A 14657-nucleotide genomic window follows, 5' to 3' on the forward strand; every position below is an offset into this window, starting at 1 on the left:
CAAACTTAGGACATAAATAAGCATAAATATGTAGAGGGCAATATACCAACATGAATATTTAGCAGAACAGTAGCTTCCCTGCAAAGACCTATGACCTCTCCAATCAATGGGCTTTGGACCAGATGCATAACACCCATAAAACCCTTTATATTTTAAAAATCTACCTCTCATTAATCTTAATCATAACATTAATGACTTCATGTTCAATAAAGACCAAAGTAGTATAAAATGTATTTCTTCACTTATAAGAAAAGAACAATAAAAATCCTTGTTTTCCCAAAAGCCCTCATAGTGTTATTTTTCATCTATTATTTTTATTAATGCTTTGGGAATTTCATACATTATAGAATACATTTTTTACATAATCACCCACTTCTCCTCCAATTCATCCTTGGTCCAATCGCTTTCCCCTCCTAACTTGGTATCCTCTTATTTTGAGATTTTAATTATGTATATAATGAAGTATGATCAAATCTACTTCCTTTCTCCCTCTCCCTTCTTTAACTTAAAATAAGTGGTTATTTTATCAAAATTCATTAACTTACCTGAATGAGAGTCAAAAGATGATGATTAAACCTTTGGATCTTTCCATCGTCCTGACTTAGTTCCTTGACTAGCCAAAGGCTTTTGCAGAAAACAAGTGTAATCCAAAATGTTTTTTCTAATGTGAATCTTCTTAATTATGAAAAGAGCAGATTTTCCCAAGGGCTCAATTTAAATTACAGTCAGATGGCTAATTGGAAACAAAGCTTAGGAAAACAGAAATAGTGGGTATTTTTCAGAATGCACAATAGAACATTAAATTTCTCTGAAGTATTTTCAATATAATTTGAGTATATTTAAATTTGTTCAAATGTGAAATAATTTTTTACCTTACCAGGAAGATCAAACAAGAATGTCCCCTCACCCTGACAAGCCAAGAGTATTCATAGGATACTACCTTTGGGACCAGCTCTTTTCTTTTCTTTTTTTTCTTCCTTCCTTCCTTCCTTCCTTCCTTCCTTCCTTCCTTCCTTCCTTTCTTCCTTTCTTTCTTTTGCAAATTTATTCCAACAAGATTTTTGTGTTTGGAGTGTTCTGTGCTTTGTTTCTGGATCTTTACCAAATGTTGAATAATTCTCAAGGTCAGGCATAACTGAATGGTAGCATTATTTATTTACATTTTATGAGATTATTATATTATCATCAGTATAATCTTAAAAATGTTTGCAGAAAATAATTTCATTACAAGAACACGTTTGTGCTGCCCCTTCCCCCACCGATAATGTATTTTTGGAGAGCAAAGTCATCATTCTGCATAGAAATTTCTGGTATCAAGTTTCTCATGTTGATGATAGAAACTTAATTTACTTTACTATTATTTTGGGGGTAGTCCTGATTGTAGATGTTTCTGTGTCTGTTCTCTAGAGCACTCTAAGACATCTGAAATTATGTTACGTTTTTTGCTTTAACAACATTTATGCTGTGTTCTAGATATAAACACTTGATCAATTATGTGAGCTCCAAACAGTTTCTCCTTCTTTTCTTTCCTATGATATTTGTTTCTGAATTTAAATCAAAATAGCTATTTTGCTTTATATTATAATATCAATGTTTCTGTAAAGATTGAAACTTCATTTTTTTTTTCTTTTAATGCTGCTCTTTATTGTCTAGACAAGGTTTCACACCATAACCCATGCTGGCCTTGAATTCCTAGCAGTCCTGTTTCAACCTTACACAGAATTAAATTAACAGCATGAATTTTCACATCTGGTTTCCATGTATAATTTCAGAAAATATTCTGATTCCAAAAGTTGTGTGACTTCTCCTGCCGAGATGTAGATGAAAGTCTACTCACTCTAGACATGGTACACAAGCCAGACGAAATAAATTCTGTGAATGTCCAAACTGGCAAACCAATACGTTGATTAGAATTATTGCACGTATCTGGTTGGCATTACTTACAGGAGATCAGGTTTCTCAAATCCTGTCGCATCACCAAAAGCCCATGTCAGCCTGTATGCATCTTCGCAAAGGTTGCATACCTTGATTTCCCTGCATAAGTTGAAAGCAGTTCTACAGCCTGCACAGTCTACTCACTTCAGCAGCTTTTACTGCTTTGTAACCTCGGTGAGGGGCCTTGTGAATCTCCTTCCTTACAGCTTTCATAGCCTGATTAAGTTTGTTTACTTTTGAATCTCATGAGCTTCCTTTCACAGGGAATGTGCTATTGTGAAGAAATTGCTATCATTGAACTTGTACGAAAAGTTAGTGATTGTCTTTGTTCATCTTTAAATCCCTATGTTTTAAATCTCTATACTACGTGAATTGTCATCTGCATTAAGAATCAATGTGGCACTTTATTCAAAGATGAAATGAAATCTATGGTACAAATAAAATAAAATTGATTTTGCTTTGAATTTGTAATCAAAGAAAGATGCATCTTATCCATGTTAATACATTCAGTGCATTTTAACTTAATTGAGTTTTCTAATTAAATAACAAGTTTATACACCTCCATGTGATATATTTACTCAAAATGTATATTTTAGGGCATATTTGACGTTATTCTTATATATTCTACTTTAAGTATTTTTCAAGACATTTTATTTTTATATCTGTTCACTTTATATAAATATACCAGATTTTGCATGCTACCTTTACATATTGATAGTTGCTTACTATCTTGTACATGATGTGTTCCTAAATTTTAATTCTGTTAACGTATTAGTATTAGTATTAGTATTAGTATTAGTATTAGTATTGTTATCCCAATGTAATCTCATATGGTACCAACTAAAGCTAATTTATTTGTAACTTTTAAACCTAATTTTATTGTCTTGTTTATTTGGAAAAATTTAATATACTACTGAGTGAAAGAATTAGAATAGATATGCTTCACTGGTATGTTTTAATTGTGCAAAGTTAAGAGATTTATTGTATTTTCATGCATGTACGTAATAACCTTTCATCACCATTTTCAGCTTAGGTCTCACATATGAGAAAATAAACATGCATTTGTTGTCTTTATAGACTTGACTGTTTTTTAAATATAATGATCTTCAGTACTGCCTATTTACCTGAGTTGACCTATATTTCTTCTTATTTAGAGCTAAAAAAATTTGCCCTGGGTACCACAATTTTGTTCTTTATTACTTGTTGAGGGACCCGAGGCTGATTCATAGCCCGACTATTGTGGAGGGTGTAGTCATACACACTCCCATTCAAACCACCACACACAAGTATACAAATATTTCAATGACAAAACGACTTTCTTAATCTTATACATTGCCAAATATGTAATGGTTGGGCCACAAATATAGAACGTTACTTTTTAAAAGTTTTCAGCAACTTCCATAACAATTTCTTTAGTATTTGGACTAATTCATATTGACTCCAGCCAAGAACAAAGTTCATTTCTCTATTCCATGATAATAGATTTTTAATTTTTTTTTATCTTGGAGCTCATCATATCATATTAGGTATAATACCTGCACTATGTTTTCCATTTGTAGTGTTTAGCAGAATGTATGTCAATCCTTGAAAGATTTTTAATTTCCAATAAATGTTTATCACAAAATCCTCCATTTTAGGCCCATAATGTGAATCTGAATACTTCCCAGTGATTCTTGTAAGAACATGTAGTTCTAATTTTGTGTAGATTTTTGTGCCTGAATTTAAAAACATGCTTCAGGTTTTAGAAATATTCAACCATGTTTATGAGAGTAGAATATTTGCATTTTGAGATATAACAATTAAAACAAGTTTTATTTACCTTCTTCACAAGTACATAAATAGAAATTTTAAATTTGCTCTTACTTAAGAAGTTAGGACATACATAATGACTGAAGTTTGGGCTGTCTCTGACAGGGATTGTGCTGTCTGGTTATTGATCAATTCCCCCTGGCGGGGCTGCCTCACCAGGGCACAGGGAAAGAGGATGCGCTCAATCCTGATGAGTCTTGATGTACTGGGGTGGGTTGGTGTGTGTGTGGGTCTCCCCTTTTCTGAGGAGTATTGGAGGGGGATAGGAAGAGGAGTAGGGAAAGGGCAATCCGGAGGAGAGGAGAGAAAGGGCTATGATTGAGATGTAAAGTGAATACATACATTAATTAATTAAAATATCTCCCTATCAATACATTTCATGTCCCCCCACTTAAAGACACTACTCTTCTTGCTATGTTCAAGCTGGCAGCCTCGTAACTCATATGGTAGATATCTTACCAGTCAAGCATTGTGTGTGATGAACACCAATCCTGTGCTACCCTGACAGCACTGAAGGTGTAAGATGAGCTCAGTGGACTATTCTGGTAGGAATTTAGAAGATAAGACTTGCTGGAAGTGGAGGTGCAGGTAGCCTGGGGGGAGGAAGAACCATGCATGCATGCCTTTAATCCCAGCAATCAGGCAGCAGAGGCAGGCAGATCTCTGTGAATTCAAGTCCAGACTGGTCTACAAGGAGTTCTAGGACAGCTACAGCTATTACACATGCACTCGCTTGCCTGCGCGAACGCACACATCCACACCCACACACGCACACACACACACACTCACCAAAAAGAAAAAGAGAAGAGGATATGACTTCAGAAAAAAAGCAGAGTTGCATCTGACATGGACTCTGTTGCCTGCTTTTGGGTCACTTTCCGCTAAACGGGCTGCCTTGTCTGGCTGCAGTGGAAGAGAATGCATTTGTCCTGATGCAACTTGATGTCCCTGCCTGGGTTTTTAAGGGGAGGACTCCCCTTTTCTGAGAGGAAGGGGAGGGGTGAAAGTGGGAAGGAGGTGAAAGGGTGGGACTGGGATGTAAATGAATAAGTAAATATGTTTAACAACAGTATCATCTACAATAGTGGGCTGCTCATATAATTCAGAGGTGATCAAATCCTTGAGCAGGAACTAGACTAGAAGGACTCATTTGATACTGTGACCAACAATCTACATCACACTGTCCATGTCATGAGAACTTGAGTGGAGTTGAATTTAAGGAACAATAATGAATTTGCTTTGCATAAAAAGTTGTAAGAACCCTTTTAAGTGTCAGACAAGGACAGTACATATAACAAAGCAGCTAAAGCTGTTAGAGGTTAACTTCATTCAACAGAAATATGACATTCTTGAGCTGAGACAATAAAAAACAATCTTTGAATGCTAACCATACTCCCTGGAAACTATGTTGTGACGGTTATGTAAGGTTATTTCCTGCTCATTGAGAGCATTGCTAGGGACAGTTTCTCTTGGGTCAGCCCACCAAAATTGATATTGAAAGAAATAATACCAACTTAGGACCCCAAAGACCAAGTTCTTGGCACACTGGAGATTTATTTGCCTCAGAGGGACAGGGAGCAGGGAATAACAGACAAAGGCAGGAGATAGAGGACAAAGAAGAGGAAGGGAACAAGGAACAAGGATCAAGGGTATTTGTCCAGGATGAACAAAGGACTGTCTCTGGATAGAGAGGAGAAAGACAGGGCACATACAAAAATGTAAATTTAAACAGGAAAAGGGGAAACCCCATGTTAGGACTGGGTGTTTAATTTTAATTGGGAAGTTAATTAGGTGAGCCAAAGGGGGCCTTAGTTGCTGGACTTCAATACATTTATAGCCGGACTTTTGCATTAACCTCAACATGAGGAAGTGGCCAAATAAGGGAATAGACCTTGGTGGTTAGCTTTAGGAATGAAATTCAATATTGTTTGTTTGTTTCTTGGTTTTAACAAGGCAGGGGTAACTGGGGAGAAGGGCAAAGCTTGTCAGAGACATGTTTGTGAGCTGCATAAAGTCCCTTCAGATACAGTTATGATTCATGGGGGAGGTAGGCTACATCCTCACAAGGTGACAGAGGTTGACATTACATATTTGTTACTCATTATGACAGCATAGAAGATGCAATACTTAGTGGACCAGGGGCAAAGGCTAAGAGTAGGCATTTCAGGACTAGGTCACATTTACCTGCAGAAAAGCCCTTAGAAACCATTGTGTAAAACTATGGAAGTGAAGGCTCAGTTCCTAATGAAGACTTCAGGGCAATGAAGACTCCAAGATCCTTGACATTGATCAAGGCAAGTTGTGAACATGCGGTGCTGCCTCCCACAGAGAGAAACTGTGTGTACCTGGGTATCAGAGAGAGATGAATGAGGCCACTCAAATAGTTTGGGACTCAGTGTATTGTTTTAGAAAGAATAGATGTCAGAAATAGATATGCAAGATTTGTTGTTTTCCCTTCTCAACTTTAGTTTTGCAGTACTGTGATTGCTTCTTGGTAATTTCTGTTTCTTCCCTTTTAAAATAAGAATGCTTATTATTCACCATTGAATTTTGGGTATGTACAACTTGTTTTTGCTTATGTAGGAGCCCACACATAAGAAATTTTGCCTCTTTAAGTGTTGAAATTGCTAAAGACAAGCAGCTCTTTTAAAATTGGGCTGAAAGCATTTTATATTATAACACAGTTATGAGCCCTGGGAACAGCATGTGAAATGTTATGGCTTACCTATGATACATTCAGATGTCAAGTCAGTAAGAAGTGGATTTTCAAATTTTAATTCTTATTGCCAGCTCAAGCAATATTAGGGAAAGTGGAGAGACAGGTTTTAAATGTGTCAAAAGCATGCCTGTACCAGAATTTCCTGAGAAGCATATCCTGGACTGCACAAAATTAGAGACAGCAAGAAAGCTAAACAATAACAGCATGGATTAAATCAATGCTCTTTGTTCATGACTATATGTGTAATGTAACTGCCGACTTCAAATAATTGTTGCTTTCTTTACAAGGATGAGCTTTAACTTGGACTTGTAAGCCAACTAAACACATTATTCCTTAAATAGTTTTGTCAGGGCATTTGTCCTAGCAACAGAAAAACAAATTAAGATACTTCCTGAAGGAGACTTGCTCTCCAAACTGCTTTAACTAGGTTGTTTTTGCAGGCTCTGGTTGCACAGTTACTATCTTATTTTTTTTTCTCAATCATTTTCACTTTATTTAACAAACAGCTAATTCCAATGAAGTGTTATTCCAAATTAATATACTTAGGTAAATATTACAAGAAATAGGAATCCTTTGAATTTCTTTTTAGAACTCTATTTACCTAATACTTTTTTTTTAATGTAAAGTATCCTCAATAGCTCTTCAGATGACAAATCTTATAAATCAATTTTTAGACTTGATAACACTCCTTGGTCTTTATATTTCTCTAGTTTCTGGATCTTAAAAATGAATAAATTGTATGGAGTTGCCACTGATTGAATAATAAGTTCAAAATAATATCCTAAGTTGTGTGGTGACACATTTGTGAGAGAGAAGCAACTGTATGTCACAAAAATAGGAGATATCTTTCAGGGAAGTTCATTTGATATATAATCCTTTATATTGCTGATTAAAAACTTCCACAGTTTTCTGTTTGTTTGGCTTACTACTTCCAAAATTGATATACGAGTTCTCAGACAATCTGTTTTAATTGTGACCTTAAACAGTGAAGTTTACATGCAACTCACTTCAGAAAGCTCCCATTTGCTCTTTGTCAAACCAAATGGATTTTCGCTCTTTGACCCAGGACTCAGTATCAGTTATGCATCTGTCATATTTTATATTGTTCTACTTAGATGACAATGATGGTTCTACTTAGAAACTAAAACAAATCAAGAATACAAATATTGTAGAGAAACTTTAGTTTTTAAAGAATAGAATATCATAGTTTTTATGTAACTATTTTCACATTTAGAAATACCATTTCAAGTTGTAATAGATGAAGAAAGAGTACAGAAGCTTAAACTCTGATTATTGGTCATATTATGTCCTAAATAAAATACATTAATGATTAATAATGAATTATTTTGCCATGTAGATTTAAATTTTTGCTTTACACCATGAAACAAGTTAGCAAATTCATTTTTATTACGTCTTCTGGTAACTGTCCTTCCTCATTTTTCTCATCAGTAATTATTTCTGATTATCTCATAGAGAAGATGTAAAATAAAGTGAACGAGTGACTCTGGCTATATGCCAGAAAAACCTACTTTGGTAAAAGTATAACTTCTTTAGGAAAAAAAGAGACTAAAGGGGGAAATGCATCTTTTCAGGAATTATACCTTAGGGAGGTGTATTCTCTTACAAAAAGGATTGAGGGAGGGAGCTACAGCTGGGATACAAAGTAAATAAACTGTAATTAATATAAAAGTAAAAATTTAATTACAAACAGAAAACAAACAAAAAAAAAGGATTTTATAGAAGATGTCTTATAATCTGTAGCAAGAATAATTAATTTCTTCCTCTTCTGATGTCCGTCCCGTTTGCGTTTCTGAATGAAGATTGAGCCTCTTACCCAAGGTACTCCTTCTTAATTAGCTTCTTCAGGTGTATAGATTTTAGTATGATTCTCCAATATTATATGTCTAACATCCACTTATAAGTGATATATATATATATATACACCATGTGTGTCTTTCTGCTTCTGGGATACCTCACTCAGGATGATCTTTTCTAGATCCCACCATTTGCCTGCAAATTTCATGATTTTCTTGTTTGTAATTGCTGAGTAGTATGCCATTGTGTAAATGTACCAAAATTTCTGTATCCATTCCTCAACTGAGGAACAGGACAGGAACTTACCACAGAGGGTCTCTGAAAGACTCTACCCAGCAGGATATTAAAACATATGCTAAGACCCATAGCCAAACTTTGGGGAGAGTGCAGGGAATCTTAAGAAAGAAGGGGGAGATAGAAAGACCTGAAAGGTCTGGAGCTCCACAAAGAGAGCAACAGAAGCAAAATATCTGGGCACAGTGGGCTTTTTTGAGACTGATACTCCAAACAAGGACCATGCTTCGAGATAACCTAGAACCACTGCCCAGATGTAGCCCATGGCAGCTCAGTGTCCAAGAGGGTTCCCTAGTAATGGGAACAGAGACTGTCTGACACAAACTCATGAGCTGGCTCTTTGATCACCTCCACCTGAGGGGGAGAAGCCTTACTAGTCCACAGAGGAAGACAAAGAAGCCAGTCCTGATGAGACCTGACAGAGTAGGGTTAGATGGAAGTAGAGGAGGACCTCCCTATCTTTGGAGTTGAGGAGGAGCATAGGGGAAGAAGAGGGAGGGAATGTTGGATTGGGAGTGGATGGGAGAGGAGATTACAACTGGGATACAAAATGAATAAAAATGAATAATTAGTTTTATTAGATGGTAATAAATATGTAGTTTAATAAACACATTGTATCACATGTGATTCTTGTTAAAAATCAAGGTTTTTGTGAGCCAAAGATACCCCATTGACATTTCACTATGCTCATCAGAATGACATAGTAGTAGTAAAAGAGTTATTATGTAAATAAAAGGACATGTTCAAAATGACTCCATAGCTAATATTATTTTGCTGCTGAAAACTTTAAGTGCTCAACTGGTTAGTGGAAGTAAGCAACCTTGGATTTCTTAATATTAATATACTATAACAAAATAAATCCTTGAGATGTTTTGAAATGGGTCAATATTTATGTATAATAATGTTTTTTGAGAGGAAAGTTAAAAAAATACAATGCCTGTTAACCTTGGAAAGAGTAACAATTTGTCATAACTCAGAAAGCTCCTCATTCAGGTTGATAAAGTCTCTGCTCTCATGCTACTCTTAGCCCTCTATCTGTGTGCTTTATGATGACTAACTTCTTGAGTGTTTCATGGAGCTTTGTTTCCAGCTAAGGAAGTCATTATATACAAAAATATAAAAAGCAGTAGGTCAAGGTCCATGAGGATCTCCAGTATCCTCATCTCTGCATTTGTCATAAACAACTCTTCACCATTCTGTAGGTCAATCAGGTGAAGTAAAGGCTGTTCTGCAGAGGGTTATTCATAAGCATCCATCAACAACACATTCACACACTGTTCTGTAACTGTGACTCTTATCCTATACAATGTAGATATTATACATGACTAGAAACACAAATCATTACTGTATAGATGAATCATAAGGTCAGATAGGAGCTTGTATTTCAAATACTTATTAGGAACAACTAAGAGTTTTGATACTTCTTGAATGATTTCCAACATTCAGAAACAGCAGAGATCTTTAATAAGGCTAATATTTCCTCTAGGCTCATTTTCTTATTCTTACAGATCTAATAAGAACTGGAGTTAATGTTAGATTACCACAATCATAAAGTCAGAAACATTGTGTTCTGAAATAATGCAACAATGAAGGTCTCTCTTACCCCAGAAACTTCAGAGCCTAAAACAATCTAAGCTTAAGATGTTGAGTTTCAGAGTGAAATTGCATGGAACACAGTAATTAAGCCTAAATATTATGAAATTGCACCTGCACAACCATTGTAGAAAGTGAACTGTCCGTTTCTGTTAAGTATATATGAGCATTAGTTACTTTTTACTTTCCTATTGTTGTGATAAAAACCACGATCAACAGTAACTTAAAAAATTGAAGAGTCTGTGTTATGGCTTTTGATTGAGAGACCATGATTGTAGGTCACCAAGTGGTAAGAAGGTAGGCATGATGAAAGGAACAGGAAAAGGAGAGGTCACATCTTCAACTAAATATAAAGCAGCAACAGTAAAGTGAAAGTAGTGAGGGTTTATATGCCTTTAAAACCTGCCCTATATTTCTTGCGGCACACCCCCCAAGGGAGGAGCAGTCCTGTTAGGCCACAGAGGAGAGCTTTGCAGCCAGTCCTGAAGATACCTGACAAAACAGGATCAGATGAATGGGGAAGAGGCTCTCCCCTATCAGTGGACTTGGAAAGGAGCAGGGAGGTGATGAGGGAGGGAGGGTGGGATTGGGGAGGGATTGAAGGAGCAGGATATAGCTAGGACACAGAGTTCACAAAATGTAACTAATAAGAAAAAAAAAATTTAAAAAAAAGACCAAAAAATAAAAAAATAAAATAAAATAAATAAAACCTGCCATATAATTTTAGAGTTTAATTTTGAATGCATTAATAAAACTGAGACTACTTGTATCTTTTCGGCCCTACGGTCATGTGTGAATGGACTGTCATTGAATGCCAAACAATTATTTTCTATCTAGTGGAAGCAATGGGCCTCATAAAGAGAAAGAAGGATTCTTATGAATTTAAAGCAGCCATGCTATAGGCTATTCAAAATGATATAAATTTTATTACCTAGTTTTTGAACTTAGTCCCTATTTTGAGGAATCAGCATGTTATAGCAATTTGAATTATTAGCTATACTATAAAAGAGGTAAAAACCAAATGGATTTTTTTTTTTAACTTTCTGGAGACTTGTGCATTAGCACTCGGCCTACCAATCACCTGCTGAGAGGAAAATTTGATTATTTAGGTAATAATTTAAAAATAAAGCCAATTTCAGAAAGGTGTCCAATAGTAGTGGAAATTTAAAGTTATTTACTAAATCCAGAGTGTTTGTTGTTTTTCCTTATAATTTTATAAACTTTATTCTGTATGTTTTATGTTAACTCTACAGTTATCTGTTTTTTGAAGAAAGTATTATTTTTCTGCCGAAGCCTGTTTTGATTAATTTATGTATTTTTTGCAAATCTGAATCCAAACGAATTGAGAAAAAGTTATTTGAGCTGCTGAGAAACTAAAGTGATAATGTGTAAAAGGAAAACAAAGCAAATTTAATTTCACACTACACGACATGTAAGAACAAACTCAATTTTATAAGTTTTCTTACATTGTAGAGAAATTTTAATCCAGCGACATGGATGCTCTAACAAGCAACCATATCCAGAGAACCTCCATGTGTGTGTGATCACTCAAATGAAAAATAATAATAATAATAATCCCTCTGGTTGAAATACAGATGTTCCCTTTGTATACACCTTTAAATCCCAAACAATGAGGGTAAAGTTAATTTGTAGAAGAAAACACTCATGTTTGAAAGTAATAAACTGAAGAGCAGACAAAGTGAAAAATAATAGAAAGATTTAACAGAAGGTGTCAGAGATAGGGTACGTCCAACTCTCAGGAGAACAGACAGAAAAGAGAAGCTACTTAAGAGGAGAACAGTAGAGTTGAAAGGTAGAATAGGCTACAATACAAAGAGAGTAGAAAAGACAGTATACTAGAGCGCAGTAGAGTTCAGCTGAGGTCATTCAATTGACAGTTAACTGAGAGTTCAGTCCAGTGAGTGCAGTGCATTGTAGTTGAGTGCATCTGTGAGTTCCTGCAGAGGCAGTTGAAGCTAGAGAATAAGAAGGAGCCAGAAGATTAGAACAAATTGCCAGAAGTAGGTCGAGTCCAAGCAGAGTAATTCAGTGAGGAGCCAAGACTGAATAAGGCAGTTTGGAGAGGAGTTGAACCAGCCAGCCATAGTTCAGAAATTGCTGGGAAGGGATGAGCCCATTCAGCAGTAAGCCTCCAAGATGCCAACTACATCTGGCGAATAAAAAATAATTTCACACTATATGTGACATATTTAAAAAACCTGACATATGAATTACTGTTTGATTTTAATACAGTGAAGTTCTAATGCTCAGTCTGATGGCATTTGGAGTTAGAATGGGACTTAACTTCAGGAAAATGATGACATTGGAGCAGAGTAGTGCCTCTGTAAGCTGTAATAGGAAAAAGAGCTGTTTCCATCGCTCCTTTTCTTCCCCTTTCTTCCTGCTTTTCTTCTTTCCTTATAGGGACAAGTGAGGAAGAGTGTCCTCAGCTCACACTATGCTCTGCCTTCTTAGTCTTAGAATATTGAGTTTCAACAGCTATTCAAATATAAACATTTGTTATTGAAGCCACCAAGTCCATACTGTTTTGTTATATCTGTCTGCACTAAAACTCAGAAGAATAAATTTCTAAAAGCAAATGTTATATGAAGAATACTGGCAGGAAAAGTGGAGTAGATATAAGAAAATTTAAAGTAAACATCACCAAACTTGATGACTAATTAGATGTAGCAAATTAGCTAGAATTAGGCAAAGTTTGGTTAAATCTGAACATTCATATTGTCCTGAGTAGAATAATTGCATTTGAGCTCTTTCAGATTGTGGAGATTGGATCCTTCATTGTAGATTCTGATGAATTAGTGCTGGGATAAATCCAAAGACATTCATACTTTTGTAAGTATCCCCAGATAATCTCATGAGGAAACTCGACTGACAATTCTGAACCAAAAATAACTTTGTGTGAATGAGAATACTAATTTTCAACAGATGTTTAAACTCAGATAATTGTGATTCAAATATGCTTTTGCTCATCATATAACCCAATCATGTTTTTTAATAAACAGTTTCAAAATTGATATTTAAAAAAAAAAACACTAAGTTTCTGAACACTGTCTCGATTTAACAAACTAGAGATGTGTAAATTGTTTTACTATTTTCCTTGCAAAGATATTGGGCTTCTGAGAGCAAAAAGTGATGGCTGATTATCTGCAGCTCTGTGGAATAGTCAGGCATGGCTTTCCAATTCCTGGCAAAGACACAGTCAGAAACAGCTGCAAGAATTTAACACTGAGCCATGTATTCACTGATCTCTCTACCTGTTACTCTAATTGCTACACTGTAAAATTTTTATCTTTATCTAGCTCCCTGGGATGTTCCTAGAAAATCACAGAATAAACACAGCAGGAAAAGGGAGACTAAGAGAAGAAAGCAAAAGAAAATGAAAAGAATCAGCTAGGAAGGCAGAGTCAATGAGCTTGGAAGCCTCTACATTCTAAGGTTTCTTCTTATGGAATTTGCAGTGCAACTGCTTTCTTTAACACAGAGCTAAGGAAGATGGCTACTTACACTCTGATAAAGCAACACGAACTATTTGATGTGCATGTATCCTGAATGTCAGTACCAATCACAATCCTGTACCTGAAGTTATGGAATAGATAGTACTTGAAAAGCATAGAAAGGTAATGGGGTACAGTAGGTAGTTGCAACAAATCAGGTTCCATGACAGAAAAGCTGACAAACCTATAGGACAATGGAAACTTTTTACTAAGATTTTTATAAATTTTGTTCAGGAATTAGAGAGTTGAAAGATATTTTCAATCCTTAAACTGAGCATTGTACTAAATCATAAAATCTCATGAAGAAACTAGTAACATGTTTTTGAGAGGTTTTGGAGAGGACACAAGCCAGGTTCTCTTTATTAATAAAATAGCCAAAAGACATGTGCATTTTTCCTTTACTCAATACTCTTAAAAATAAACTTTCATATTTTAAAAATTTATTTTTTTCTGAATGGGTCAAGTGTAAATATTTGATTCTAAAAGGTGTCAATTTTTAAAATTCAATGATTAAAATAACCAGTAAAGAATGATAAATGTTCTTATGCACTGTTTTTTTTATTAAATACTTACATAGTTGAGCATGCTTTTATTTTAAATAATGTGAATTTAAAATGTAAGCATTTTTATGATTTGAATTATTTTCATTTTATTTAAATAGAACTGTTTGTTCTTTCAGCTATTACTGGTTGTTGGTGGCTCTTAGGTTGTCAGTTAAATACTAAAGGTTTGTCTTTGCTAAGAATGTTGGTATTGTTTGAGCTGAAGAGATGGCTCGGTAGTTAAGAGTCCATGCTGCCTTCGCAGAGCAGCTTGGTTTGGTTCTCAGCATTACATGTTAGCTCATAACTATCCATAGCTCAAGTGCCAAAAGGCCTGATAACCATTTAACCATTGCTTACCTTCAAAGGTATCAGACATTCAGTGGGTACACACACACACACACACACACACACACACACACACACACACACACA

The sequence above is a fragment of the Psammomys obesus genome, unplaced genomic scaffold, assembly GCF_907164565.1.
Source record: "Psammomys obesus unplaced genomic scaffold, mPsaObe1.curated_primary_1811, whole genome shotgun sequence".
NCBI classification, from domain to species: domain Eukaryota; kingdom Metazoa; phylum Chordata; class Mammalia; order Rodentia; family Muridae; genus Psammomys; species Psammomys obesus.